Source organism: Papaver somniferum, chromosome 4 (genome assembly GCF_003573695.1).
Source record: "Papaver somniferum cultivar HN1 chromosome 4, ASM357369v1, whole genome shotgun sequence".
NCBI lineage: Eukaryota > Viridiplantae > Streptophyta > Magnoliopsida > Ranunculales > Papaveraceae > Papaver > Papaver somniferum.
Window position 1 is genome coordinate 162388627 of NC_039361.1, and position 14121 is coordinate 162402747.

The window sequence follows — 14121 nt, forward strand, 5'->3', positions numbered from 1 at the left end:
TAAGAAGATCAAGTTGACTACCTTGAAAAGGGAGTTTGAGAACACAAAGGAAAGAGTCACACAAGGTTTGTTGATAATGGTTCCCGTCAAAGTGAAGCAAACCGGAACTGCCTACTTGCTTTATACTCTTGGTAGAGACATCTTTCCCGACACTACCGGAAACAAGGTAAATGCTAATTATCTCCAATTGGTAAAGAATCTTGAAACTTGTAACAAGTTTGCTTGGGAAACGGCTACGCTCGCTTACCTGCTGGACCAACTTGACACCGCGTCTAGGTTGACAAGTACAAACATCGAAGGGAACTTCACTTTGCTCCAGGTAACTTTTGGGAGTTCAGAGTATGGTTCGTCTTATAACCATAAAACCTTTTAAGACGAAGTTTTTACTTACTTGGTTCGGCTTATAATACTTGATCCATATAAGCCGAACTGTTCTCTGAGTTTGCAAACTTTAGTCTTACTTTGATGTTTCCAAGTAAAACTTGTTTCTATCAATTCAATTCCTTTTATTTTTTAATGTGGTTCTTTGGATGTAGGTGTGGGTATATGACCATTTCCCAATTTTGAACTTGGCCAAAGTATTTGAGAAAGATGTCGATTATGTTGATACTGAGCCAACTGCAGCACGGTACGCGTACGAGGACTCCAAGAAAAGGAACAAAAAGAAGTTGGTGGCAAGTTTGAGAGAGACGTTAGACCGTCTTGGTGTTGATGATGTCGCTTTTCAACCATATGAGAAGGAATATGAAGAAGATGAAGTTGTTGAAGATGAGGATATGCCGGTAGGTATGTATCATGGGCCATTGTGGTATCCCGGTGGTTATGTTATATACGATTCTAGGCGAGTACTCCGTCAATTAGGATGCGTCCAAAAGGTTCCTTTGTTTGACGAGAAATTCAGGTTGTTACCAAAGAGTGGTAAGGGAACTAAAAGCACCACTTCATATTGGGAACCAAAGTATGATCCTGATCCCACCGTTGAGTTTTGGAATAATTTAGACAATCACACATTAGATGCGTCCAAGTTAACACCTTTACTTGATGATCCATGTGAAGATGATCCGGGCTATATGGATTGGTATAACCAAATTTCTCATCCCTTCATTATCAATAAGAAAAGGCAAAAGATGTCTGATAAGGGGAAGGCGAGGCCAATCAAGATCACCAACAAGTCTACTTTCGAAGATGTAGTCAAGGCTTTCAAGGTTATGGTAAGAATGACTTCACTTTATACTGTTTTCATATATTAGTTATGGTAAAAATGTCTTCAACCTCATGGTTATAAGTTGTTGTCAAATGAAAAAATAGGTTGCCTCGGGTAGGGAGATGTTTAAAAAAATGAAGGCCAAACTTGGTTGCAAAGCAACAATGACCGTGGAAGAACAAAAATACCTCATCAACAAGTGGGATGCAATCATCCAAGAGGTCTCGACAAGTTGGTGAAGGTACAATCCAAGGTGGTGCTACCGTCCAACCCGGTAATGATGCGTCGGAAGATGAAGACCAAGGTGGAAGAAGAGGTGGTCGTGCAACTAAGAAGAGGGGTCTTGGTTAAATGCCATTTTATGTAAACTTTTATGGTACACTTTTTCTTAAGTTTTAAGTACACTTTTATGGTGTTGCAAACACCTTTGCTTTAAGGTGCTGAACTTTGTTTTTAATGGTGCTGGGATTGGGTTATGGACACCTTCAATTTCATGTTTTAATGAATAGCTTAACAGTTATGTACCGAATTTACAGAGTTCGGCTTATCCTCTAATGTTAGTTACACGCCGAATCATTTGTCCTTCAGGTTCGGCGCATTCGATAATCACCTTATGTGCCAAACTATAAACATTTTCAGATTTTGGCTTATACGATATCCTCAATATGTGCCGAACCACGAACAATATTTTAACCCAAAAATTAACAAATTCATGTTCGGCTCAGACGATAATCATATTATGTGCCGAACCTTGAACATAAGAGGTTTTGGCTGATACGATATTCTCCATATGTGCCGAACCAGTAACAATATTTCAACCCAGAAATTAAAAAATTATGTTCGGCACATACGATTTTGGATATGTAAGCCGAATTAGTAATGATTCTATTTCGGGCTATTCAGGATGTTGTTCGGCTTACTATGAAACTTTCATATAAGCCGAACTAGTGTCTAGCAAAAGGGTTGGAATTGGAAATTATAGGTTCGGCGCATGCAGTAAACAGATTCAGTAAGCTGAACCGTTCATCAATTGGTAGATTCGGCTCATAGATGTGAGCCGAACCTCAACTTGTTTCGTCGAACCATGATTCATAATCTAAGAAATCAGCCATTTGGGAATCATAGGTGTAGTTGATGTGTATTTTCCTAGGTTTTTTAGATGATATATGACCCTCCTCATCCTCCATTGAATCAAGAATTATAATTTTCTCACTTTCTTCTTCTCTTTCTCTCCTTCTTAACCAAACCAAAACTTTGATTTTTTTCCTCAAATTTTTCATCTAAACAACTCTTATAATTCTAAAAATTATTTTAATCACTAAACAAAATATTTAATCACTAATCAAGATTATTTACACTAATACATAGAGGGCAGATTTGCCATTAAAAAATTGGGTTAAGGGGTTATCTGATTTTGCTATTCAACACCCATTTTTTTCTTCATTCAGTACGCCTTGGAAGATTTTGGTATGCCCAATATTATGGTTCATAAAATTTGGTATAAAAGGTATTAATCCTTTTCTTTTTTTTTTAATTCTCCTTCACACACACGGCCAACACCTTCATCACCTCTCCATCACCTCTCCATCACCTTCACATCAGCAGCGAGTGGAGGAAAAAAATTTCCGGAGCTTCGTCGCCGTCCAACCGCCGCCGATCATCCGTTCGGCCAATTCCGGACACCAACCAGGTAAGCCCGTTTTTTTTTTTTTTTTTGCTGATGTCCATGAGTATCATGGGTTGTTCATGCTTTGATCATGATGAAGTTATATACATGTGTGTATATTAGTGTGAGTTTTATGAAAAACCCTCGTTTTTGAAAACGTATGTTCGTTCGATCGTTAGTTTTGAAAACTAACTATAATCCCCGATTTAGGAGAGATTTTTATATGAACCTAGGTCCAGTGATAAAACTTAGTGTATGACCTTTCATGTGTACCACGGTTTTATCATAAAAGGAGTAAATTTTCATAAAATCGAAATAATCATTCGTTTTAAAGGCAAATTACGACGACTCGAAGGGAAATTCATATGATGAACTTATGTCCAGTGATAAAATTTTGCTTATGAGCTTTCATGTAAATACAAAACTTTATCATATGTATGAGATGTGAGCTTTCACAGTATTTTAAAATAAACCTTCGTTTTAAAGACAAATAACGACGATACGAAGGAAAAAATAGTTTTTTTTTTACATATATGCAGCCGTGACATATATTGTGCAAAATATGATGATATATTTTATTTTCATGAGTTTGTTTTCATTAAATAAAATCCTTGAGAGTTCATGTATGCAAGTTGCATTAATTGCTTCTTTTTTCGAAATATCAAAGCGTGTGTTTTGAGGAACCTTTGAAGATAGACGATATATTTATGATGAAATATTTTATTGCTATAAACTTCATAGGTCAGTTGTTTGAATGCTCACATTATGAAAAATGTATCCGTGATTTCATGAAAAATCAGTTTCGGAAATTAAATAAAGTTTCGTTCGTTTTTACAGTTTTCGAAGAGACGAACGATTTTGAGATGTTAACTCTAGCATTACTATAACTATTGTTAGTGGAAGTATAAAAGGTAAGAGTTAAGATTTACCATTTTTGCTTGTATTTCCTTGATTTATTTCTGGACGACATACTGAAGTAGAATTTTCAGCTACTCAGCAAAGATGACTAATTCCCAAGCTGACGACGCCTCGGGGGAAGAGATGTGCGTTGATGATGGTGTCTCCATAGATGAGACATGCATGGATGAAACTTCTGTTGGGGGAGCCGAAGACGAAATCCCTGGGATTAAGAATGTCCCGAACATAGATGATGCATTCTTTGAAAAAGATATTCTGGGAGCTGAGCAACATTTGAAATCCCCAGTGTATCGTCTTTTGATAAATCCCAGAACTGTTACTCAGAAGAAATTGGTGACTCCTAAGACAGTGATTCGATTTTGTCTTGAATGGGGGATCTTCACCTCATCAATCATAGAGTTTAAGCTTTCTCGAGTACCTTTGGAGAAATTTACCGGCTAGGGGAGGCATATGTTGGGTTTTCCTCATGTGAGGACTATGATCGACCAGGCGCAGGTGACGAGAGCTATTCAAGCTTCTGGAAAGTTGTTCATTTATCATGACACAAGTGGTATTGTGGCTCTGTTTGCTCGCTGGTGCATTCCCACTCACACTTTCATATGTAGATGGGGAGAGTTTACCATTACCTTGGAAGACGTGGCGGCTCTGATGCATCTCCAAATCACGGCAAATCTTCCTGGGGATCTTTCAGATGAGGAGACCGTCGTTTCTCATGTCTTGACAGCTGCAATGGAGAAAGCGAATAAGGTTGGTAGTAAAGGATGCTATGCTTCTTGGTTGACACACTGGTGGCCCAAAGACGAGGTTTCTGATAAACCCATCGAAGGTATGTTACCCATTGCTGCTTTCTTATGTTTATGGTTGTCCAGAGACGTTTTTGAAGACAGTGGAAACTTGTTGAAGCCTTTTGTGATTCCCTTTGCTATTAAGATGGCTCAAGGTGAGCAACTTCCGATAGGTAGTTTATTCTTAGGTTCCTTGTATTACAACCTGGACTCCTTGATTATAGACTCCAGTGTGTCGAACGGCTCTATGAAGATTGAGTGTTATGCCAACACGATGTTTCTTCAAGCTTTGATGTGGAATCACTTTAAGAATTATGCACCTACTCCACGTAATGTTCTGCAAGGACCGAATACTGATGCGCGCCATACTTTCCCTGAGAAAGATAATGCTAGGATCATGCGTTGGTACACAAAGCAGCCTCGTTCTAAAATACGCTTTATTGATGTGTTAGATGAAGAATCTGAGTTCAATTTTCGCTCGTGGGTGTCAGTTCCTGATTATGTTTCTCAGCCGATGACTTTCAATACTGGAGAAAGCACGAGTTTGACGTCTGGTGCGCATCTGAGTGATGGCGAAAGATCTTTCATGTTGAGTTTCACCCCTGGTCATTTGCTATCAGACACGTTTGGAGAGCTTTCAGTGGAGGAGTATAATATTGATAGAGCATCTCGACAAATGGGTATGGATTAGTGTGTTCCAACCATACGGAGAAGGAAGCCATCAGTTGAGCAACTCAGGACTCATTTGGATCATACTCACATGGAAGGGAGTAGCTACTGGTTTCATGGTTCTGATAGATTCGCCTATGTAACCCCAGGTTATGTAGAATTCTGGGATCAGCAACTCGGGCGTTTGCGTGGCTTTGTAAGATTTCCCAAACCTCCATTCAAGGATCTTCCTTCGGCTGAGATGATTTCCAGACGACCAAGATTGAAGTATATTTCTGGTGATAAACGAAACTCGTCTCCAGGATGCTCTCAGGTATGTTTCTTCATATAATTTTCATGAAATTATAAGAACTGTATTCTGATTATATTACTAGATTTCACCACACGACGGTCGTAATATACGACCTCTAATCGGTGTAGATTTCTCAGAGACTGAGGCGGTTATTCATGGCGGAGAAGGCAGGCATAAAGGTTACCGTAAAGTCTCCAGATGGTGCTTTGGTAAGTTTCCAATATTTTCCTCCTCTTTCTCGCCCATATTATTAGGATATTGAAACCGATATTGTTATTCCGTTGCAGGATTTTGCTCCATCAAGTATTTATGGTGTTCGGTTCTCCGCCTTTGAGCAAGCAATTCCTGACTTGAGCGATGAAGGAGAAGCTGTAAGTATCTCTTCACATGTTTGATTATGATACTTTATTGATGAAATGCTAATTGTTTGAGAATATGTCCAGGAGGATGTCGTTATGGAGATGGAAAGTGTTGCCACTCGACCGTCTCTTGAAAATAGAGACACAGGCAGTGCTAAGGATTTGGAGCTGAATGGAAGTAATGATCCTCCCATCGTTGACACGGACAATCCCAACTCCTTGAATGCTTTGGATACCCCTCAAGTAAGCATATACTCTGTATCTTCTTCATGGAAGCATAAAAGTGCTGATTTTTGAATGAATGAATGTGAATCCATGTGCGTGTATGAAAACTTAGTCAAATTTCGTCGTCAGAAAATTCGGAACCCAACTTTTTAGTAAAAGTGTCGTAGAATCTTCGTTCGGAATCGGATTTTGATGATCTGCATTTGAAAATTAAATCCCGGAAAATTTCCAAGCTTTAGAAAATAAGCTTTTTAAGTTTTGAGCACGTTCAGAGCCTGAAAAGGGCGAAATAGTAAACTTCCAGGAGACTTCCAGATTGCGCATCACTTAATATTTTGGCCACATCTACTTGCTCGTTCATCGGATTGTCATGAAATTTTGACATGTCGTAGAGGATATCCATACGAAGAGAATGGTATATGTCCCATCCTCAAATTCCTTGTATATTGCTTCCAGTTCGTCTCTTAGTACACAGCAGAGTTTAGTTTCTTCAGAGGGACTCATCGTAAAACGTGTTTTCATGACTTTTATTTTATTTAATCGTGCGTTGAATGTATTATGATGAACCTTGATGATGTTTCCTTTCTGGTATACTGTGTTTCATAATATCCTTTGGATTCGTGACTCTAACCTCATGTAATCTTCGTATTAGGTGTTAAATACCGAAGTTGAGGATACTGGAGCCAACAATGATAACTCTAACCATTCTGGAGTTATTGATGAAGAGACAACCATCCCTGAACTTCAAGGCCATGAGAAGGTCGATACTGATGTTATTAAAACCCAGATGGTTGTTTCTTCAGTGATAGAAGAAACCGAGACAGCATCGGAGAATACCGAAGGAATTATTTCTTTGGTTGTGGAAGCCGCTCCAGTGACTGAGAACCGTATAATAGTGTATGAATATCCAACTGCAGGAGTTGCTTTCGATCCTCTATTTGACACTTCACTCCCATATCATGAACTGATCGGTGGATTCAACGTTCCCATTGGATATGCACGCTTGTACGAGACAATATGGAAGAAGTTTGGCCACATGATCGTTGACAGGAATCCCAGGCGTGCTTATGCTTTAACCATGCAAGTAGGCGTTATCTTGCATGCCGTGAGTGATATGCATGTTAGACCTAAGAATATTGTGACTCCAGATATACTCTTTGATTGAGAGTTTAACTTGGAGAATTCAGAGAGACTTGGCCTCAACGTGAAATGGCTTCGGAAGCAAATAAAAGTTATCAAGGATTCATGTGAGAAGAACATACCCTTTCCTAATGATGCTGTGAAGGATAAGGAGGACAATATTTCCAAGCTGACCGAGGAGTTGAACAAGGAGAGGGCGGCTTTGCAAATCTTGAAGGATGCTGATGAGCGAAAGTCTTTTCTTGCTGATTTCCTTTGATTATCTCTTGAACTTCTGAACTTCTGAGAGATGTGAGGTTTATACTTGGGTTTTGATATTTAGATGGTTTTGGATTGACTGATGGTTAAGGATTTTCTTATAGATTTGATAGAGATTTTCTTTTACGAAATATGAACTGAATTTTGATAAATTGCTGAATTCAAATACTAATTGCAAGTATTGCAAACGTTTTGGAGGAATTGAAATACAAATGAAAGAAAATCCTAAATATTAAATCCAAACGCCATGAATGCTTCGAACACCCAATACCTCAAATGTCCAATAATTTCAAATAAACGCCTTGAGCCAATTTTCGTGAATTACTGGAAGGGTTCTGTCATCTATGTTGATCAATTTGTAGTATCCTCCGGCCACGGACTTAGCGACCATGAATGGTCCTTCCCAATTGGAGTTCCTTGTAGAATGAAGACCGCGCTGAACTGCTTTGAGAACCAGGTCTCCTTCATGAAACTTGTTAGGCTTGGTCAATCATGCCTTGAATATCTTCCGCTGATTCGGAATTCCCTGTTTGACGGAATTCCACGATTGTGGCACATATGGATACTCGTGTAGAAGAGAGTATCCAGCATAATGTTAATCATGCTTAGCCAGGTCTTCAACAATAAATCTCTCGATGGAGTGACCGATTTGAAGAAGTTCTGAACCCAACCATTGGGTGTAATATTGTTGCGGTGAAGTTACCCACTCGCAACTTTTGATGACTGCTAAATTGTTCATGGGGAGAAGTCTCTGGACCATAGTAACATATCTGAATATTGGTAGTATTGGAGCATGAGGAGGAATAAGACTTGCTTGAGCTCGAAACCTTCTGACAAATGTGTGCGGATTATCTCCAAGTTCCTGCGTAAGTCCCATCAGAGTTTTTACTTCTTCCAGATGCTCAAACGGTGGTGTGTCATCTGCTTCGTCTTCTGACTCGGAATCCTTGTCGATGACAGGATGTGTTGAAGGCATCGTTATCCTTCCAGCATGAATCCAAGTTCTTCCAAGGACCATGTCGTATCCAGGGTCTTCCTGGATTATGAAAAACTTGGCCTCAGTGCATATCAATCTTTCTGTAACTTTGAGAGTGATGAAGTCGTATGCGTCTCTGGAGATTCCTTCGTGGTCCCTGATTGCTATGGGAGCGTGGGTGGCTTCATGTCGAGTAATACCAGCAACTCTGAGAGTTTTCAAAAGGATGATGTTGACAGCGGTACCGACATCGACGAACGCCCCCTTGAACTCATTTTATTTAATGTGCACTGTGGTGAGCAGTCCCCAGTCATACATTTCTTTGTCGGTGGCTGAAGGTTCGGTGGTGGTCTCTTGGATCAGCAGGCGTTTTCCAGACACGATGTGATTCAGTGCATCAAAACATTTCTTTCCTTTGAGCTTTCGAAAGATACAACAACTCGCAGACATGTTCGATCATAGATTGGACCACTTCCCTGATAGGAGGTTCAGAGATGGTAAAATTTCGGACTGAGAGGGGGGTTTTGTGTACTCCCTCAGTCCCCAGGTTGAGCTCTCCTGATTCGACCTTTTCTTGAATATGCGCTTCAAAACTTTGCAATCACTTGTGGGATGGTTGACGTATCTATGGAAGCGGCAATACCGAGGATTTTCCATGGCTTCTTCAGTTGGTTCCTTCTTGACATAAGTCAATTTGATTGCACCATCTTGGATCCAGGCATCGAGTAGTTCATTAACTTCTTCCATTGAACAGGGAAAATCGGGTGCTTCTGGATCTTCCGTATGCTGAGGAGGGACTTTCGAATTCTCCTTCTTGTGTGCCTTTGAAGGGGTGTAGGAAGTCTGCTTGTGCTGTGGTTCTGCTTTTCGCTTACTCCCTTCTGTGACAGCACTTGTTGAAGGTTGCAGGTTGTACTGCTTGTTGATCAAACGCCTGCTTCCTCGAGTGTCTTTTGAATCCTCAGTATTTGTAGACTTTGTTCTTTCCAAAAGAGTGGGTGCAGTGGTTGCCGACCTCTTCGCAGCTTCGTGAAGCTCTGAGAAAGTCTGGAATCGAAGATTCTCCAGCAAGGCCCTATAGATCGGGAGCATGCCATTGATGCACAAGTCTACCAATTGTTTCTTCGTGACGTTTGGGTCGTGACAATCTAGGGCTTGGACTCTGAACCTTTGCCCATAATCATTGGGATTTTCACTGACCCTCTGAAACATTCTTCCAAGATCTGAGAGGGTGACTTGTTCTGACACGAAGAAGTATTTTCTGTAGAATGCGTTAACCATTTCTCCTCAATTGTTGATGGTCCCTGGTGTGATGTTGTTATACCAGGTGTATGCTCTGCCTTTCAGAGATTTTGAGAATTCCTTGAGACAAACGACATGATTATGTTCATGTTATCCCAAGGATTCGAGAAAACGAGAGAGATGTTCCCGAGCATTGCCAGTTCCATCATACAAGGTGAAAGTTGGAGAAACGTAACTTTTGGCGAGTGGAATCCTCTGCGTAGCGGAAGGATAAGGAGGTTGATGACTATGGTCATGCGATGTCTTATCTTTTCCACGGTTCTCTAAGAGGTGCTCCAGATCCTCTCATGTAATGAAGTTCGATGATCCCTTCGCTGATGAGTTGTCTGCAGCAGTTTTGTGGACTTCGTCGTCTTCTACTGTATGGATTGGAATTACTTCAGGATCGTCGTCTGAGGATTTCTCCTTCTCCTTTCCCTTCTCTTGAGTTTTTTTTTGACATCTTGTCAATAAGAGCTTTAAGATAATTACACATCCCCTTCTGTGCAGCAGCCATGTCGGTCTGATTCTTTGCAAGGGTCTCTTGCGCTTTGATAAGCTCAGCAATGGTAGGTGGTGGATCTCCTCTGAATTATTCAGGATGTCGTCTGTACAGTGGATGACCTTAGACGTGAGAAGAGTAATGTCACCACCATCAGTGTTGAAGGTCGGAATTGTCTCCAGAATATTCTGATTGTTTTGGTTGCTAGTGCTAGCACGGTTTGTGTTAGGATTCGTAACTGAACCTGACCTGAGATCAACCATCTTGTGAAATTGTGAGATTGCAACCGAGAGAATGATCTCCCATTGTGGTCGCCAATCTGTAGATAGGAAAAAAGGATTTGCTGGTTTTTAAGGAATTGAGGAGACGACTGTACGGGGGAGACTCCTCGAACCGAGCGAAATATTAAACCTTACACAGATGCACCGCTGCAAAGGGAGTGCTTTAGATTCGAGAGATCAATCTGTAGTACTCCGTCCTAAATCAAGACAATGACCGTTCCAGAGTAAATTCACTCACAAGAGAGGATGGGTTGATTGGTAGGAGGGAAGCTGGGAAATGTGTGGAATGAATGGTAATCAAAGATTATGGGTGTATGAATTCTGAATATGATAAGCTCTGAATGATTGAAATTGCTTAATTGAGAGTAATTTCTCAATTGATGAGTTGATGATCTCGTGTTGTCGATGAGACGTGAGATTGATGATATTGTTGATGCTGATGATTCGATCATGATTCAGAGACTTATTTATATTGCTGGAATTTTAGACACCATGACCCCATGAAGTGTGACAGTTGATGGAATCAAGGAGTGGGGAAGTGGAGATCGTGTTTGAAACCAGTTGCTCAACGTGTGGAGATTCGATCATGATTCAGAGACTTATTTATATTGCTGGAATTTTAGACACCATGACCCCATGAAGTGTGACAGTTGATGGAATCAAGGAGTGGGGAAGTCGAGATCGTGTTTGAAACCAGTTTCTCAACGTGTGGAGACTTGGTCGATGTTCAATTCTGAAACTCATGAATTGAACATGTCATGAGACAGAGGTATAGTTCTTACGATGAAGTGAGCAAGTATTGGTCATTCGATGGATCGTTGAATATTGATTGTTGAACCAATATTCCTTGGTTTGAGGAAATATTTATCATCTGAGCAAGTGTTGCTCATGTGATGAATTATTGAATATTTGATCGTCTGAGCATGTGTCGCTCATCTGATGGATTATTGGCAGCGTACCAAAAATATTAATTAGAATACTTGTCATTGAACCGAGCATAATTAATAAAATTAATGACCATGAGGTCGTCGAAAAATTATTAAGGTTGGAATATGGAATGATGATCCTTGGATTCAGAAACCCTAATTTGATCAATTGATGATCAATTCATGATTCGTCAGAATTTTAACCATGGAATGAACGAGGGAGCGACTACATGGGACCATGGATCAACCATGTAGTTTCCAAATGCCCACGTGAGCAAAAACAAAGAACTCTTGAAAAGTTGACGATTTGTTGGTGAAAGAATGATCAAATGCTGGTTTAATCATTTATTCGAAAATGCTCGTCTGAGCCTTAGGTGAGAAAACCTAATTAATTATGACGGAGTGAGGGACCGACCATGGGGTCATGAAACCGGCCCTGGGTAGTCACGTGACCTCCTGATGATCACTTCATGAAAATCCAAAGTGTTTGGAAGAGTCTTGGACCTAATACCTGCAATTGTGCAAATTAGGTCAAAACTGTGAAACTGGATGGGGCCGGCTTCTGTAAGCCAAAGAGCCAATCTTGGACGGTCAAGATAGCGCGCTCGTGTTCCCAAGGCGTCCGCGTCTCAGTCCTGAGAATTTTTATATTTTCTGGCGTGCAATTGGGCATCCATTCAAGAAAATATGCCAAAATTAGGGTTTCGACGAAACTGAGGAAAACACCATGAGATGATAGAATATAATTATAAAATAAGGAATAAGGAGCGTGGGACCGCCGAGGCCAAGGCATAGTCGGCCGGTCGTGGCCACGGTCTCGTGGTGCCTTTTCCTTAATTTTATAATTTTTTGATGATTTTATGAAAAATATCATGGATTTAAATAGTTTTGATGAATTTAGGGAGTTTCCCTGAAGTGAAGGAGTTTCATGAGTTCACGGAAGCAAAAATATTAAAATAATAAAAACAAGGGTGTGTGGGGCCGTGGGAGGCATGGTCGGCCGTCTAGGGCCCGGTCCCACAAGTTTTCATAATTTTATATATTTTCTAATGTATTTTTCATGATTTGAGGGAAATTTTCCTAATTTGAGAGAAATACCATGAAATCAAGAAATTTGATAAATTCAAGGAAAATAAAATAAATAATAATAAAATAAAGGGGTGTGTAGGACCGACTAGGGCACGGCCGGCCGGCTAGGTCCCGGTCCCACAAGTTTTTCATAATTTTATATTATTTATTTCCTAATTTTCGCAAAATACCATGAAATCAAGGAGTTTTTTCATGAAATCAGAGAAATAATAATATTAATAAAATGCCCTGAGTGGCTCTTATTATAAAAATAATAATAATAATAATGTGGTGTTAAATTGCCTTCTTATGATCCGGGAAGGGATTCTGATACTGCCTTTCCTGCGAATATTGGTAAGCCAAAAGATGGTGTTAAATTGCTTGGTGGACCAGTCAGCCTAGATATGAACTTTTGTAGTAATGTGGTGTTGAACAGGTTTGACAAAACCTCTCAGCTCATAGACAAGATTCAAGAGTTGCACGATCCTCAGTGTGAACTTTTGCTTTTGCGCAACTGTACTGGAGTATCGAGGTTATATTTTGCCCTATGCACTACTTGCCCCCAGGCGATTCAGAATGTTGCCACGCGCTTTGATAATTATCTTATGCAGTATCTTCGTCGTCTTATAGTCGGAGATGGGGCTGGTTTTGGCTTAGTCCAACAACGACTAGCCACTCTCCCCATCGAAGATGGTGGTCTGGGTATTCTTACTATGACAGATACTATGCAGTATTGTTACCTTGCATCTCAGGCACAGACCCAGCATTTGCAGAATTCTATTTTGAGGTTGCCTGCAACGACCGACTTATGCCCTGGTTTCCATAATACTTTGCAGAGTTTCACACAAGCTTGTGGGATTCACCTTCCTGATTTCAACATTAATGATGTCGCCCCCCATTACATGAAATCATTAGCAGCTATCTACTTTGGAGCTATCAGGGATAGAATACCTTCTCGCTTTTCTTTTTCTACACGTGAAGCTACTGTTTGGCAATGTAATAGATCTGATCATGCTATGGATTTACTTAAGGCAATACCTATTCCTGGGCTTAACCAGGCAGTTGGTTCCAGGCAGTTTAGCTCGGTCTTACAGTATCGTTTAGCTATACCCATTTTTGAGGAAGGTAATAAATGTACCTGTTGCGGCAAACTCATGGATATCTTTGGAGATCACGCTATCGATTGTGCTAGCGAGGTCGGGCTTAAATTCATACATGATTTAGTAAAAGATATTCTGGCAGACATGTGTTACAGAGCTGGTGTTGCGGCTAGAAAAGAGGTTTCTTTGGGCGTCATCAATAATAAGGATTTTCGGCCAGCGGACATCATGGTTTATAATTGGGTAGATGGGAAGGATGTTTGTCTCGACGTCATTGTGGTCTCTCCGTTTACCAGTGCTAAAACATGCAACTTCTTACCAGGTCATGCCATTTCTGCAGCAATTACTCGCAAGAACACTAAATACTTAGATGTTTGCACTTCTCTCGGGTATGGGTTCGGTGTTTTGGCTTTCTCCACTTTTGGTGAGATTAGTACGGATTTCTTAACTTTCCTGAAGAGATTAAGGAAT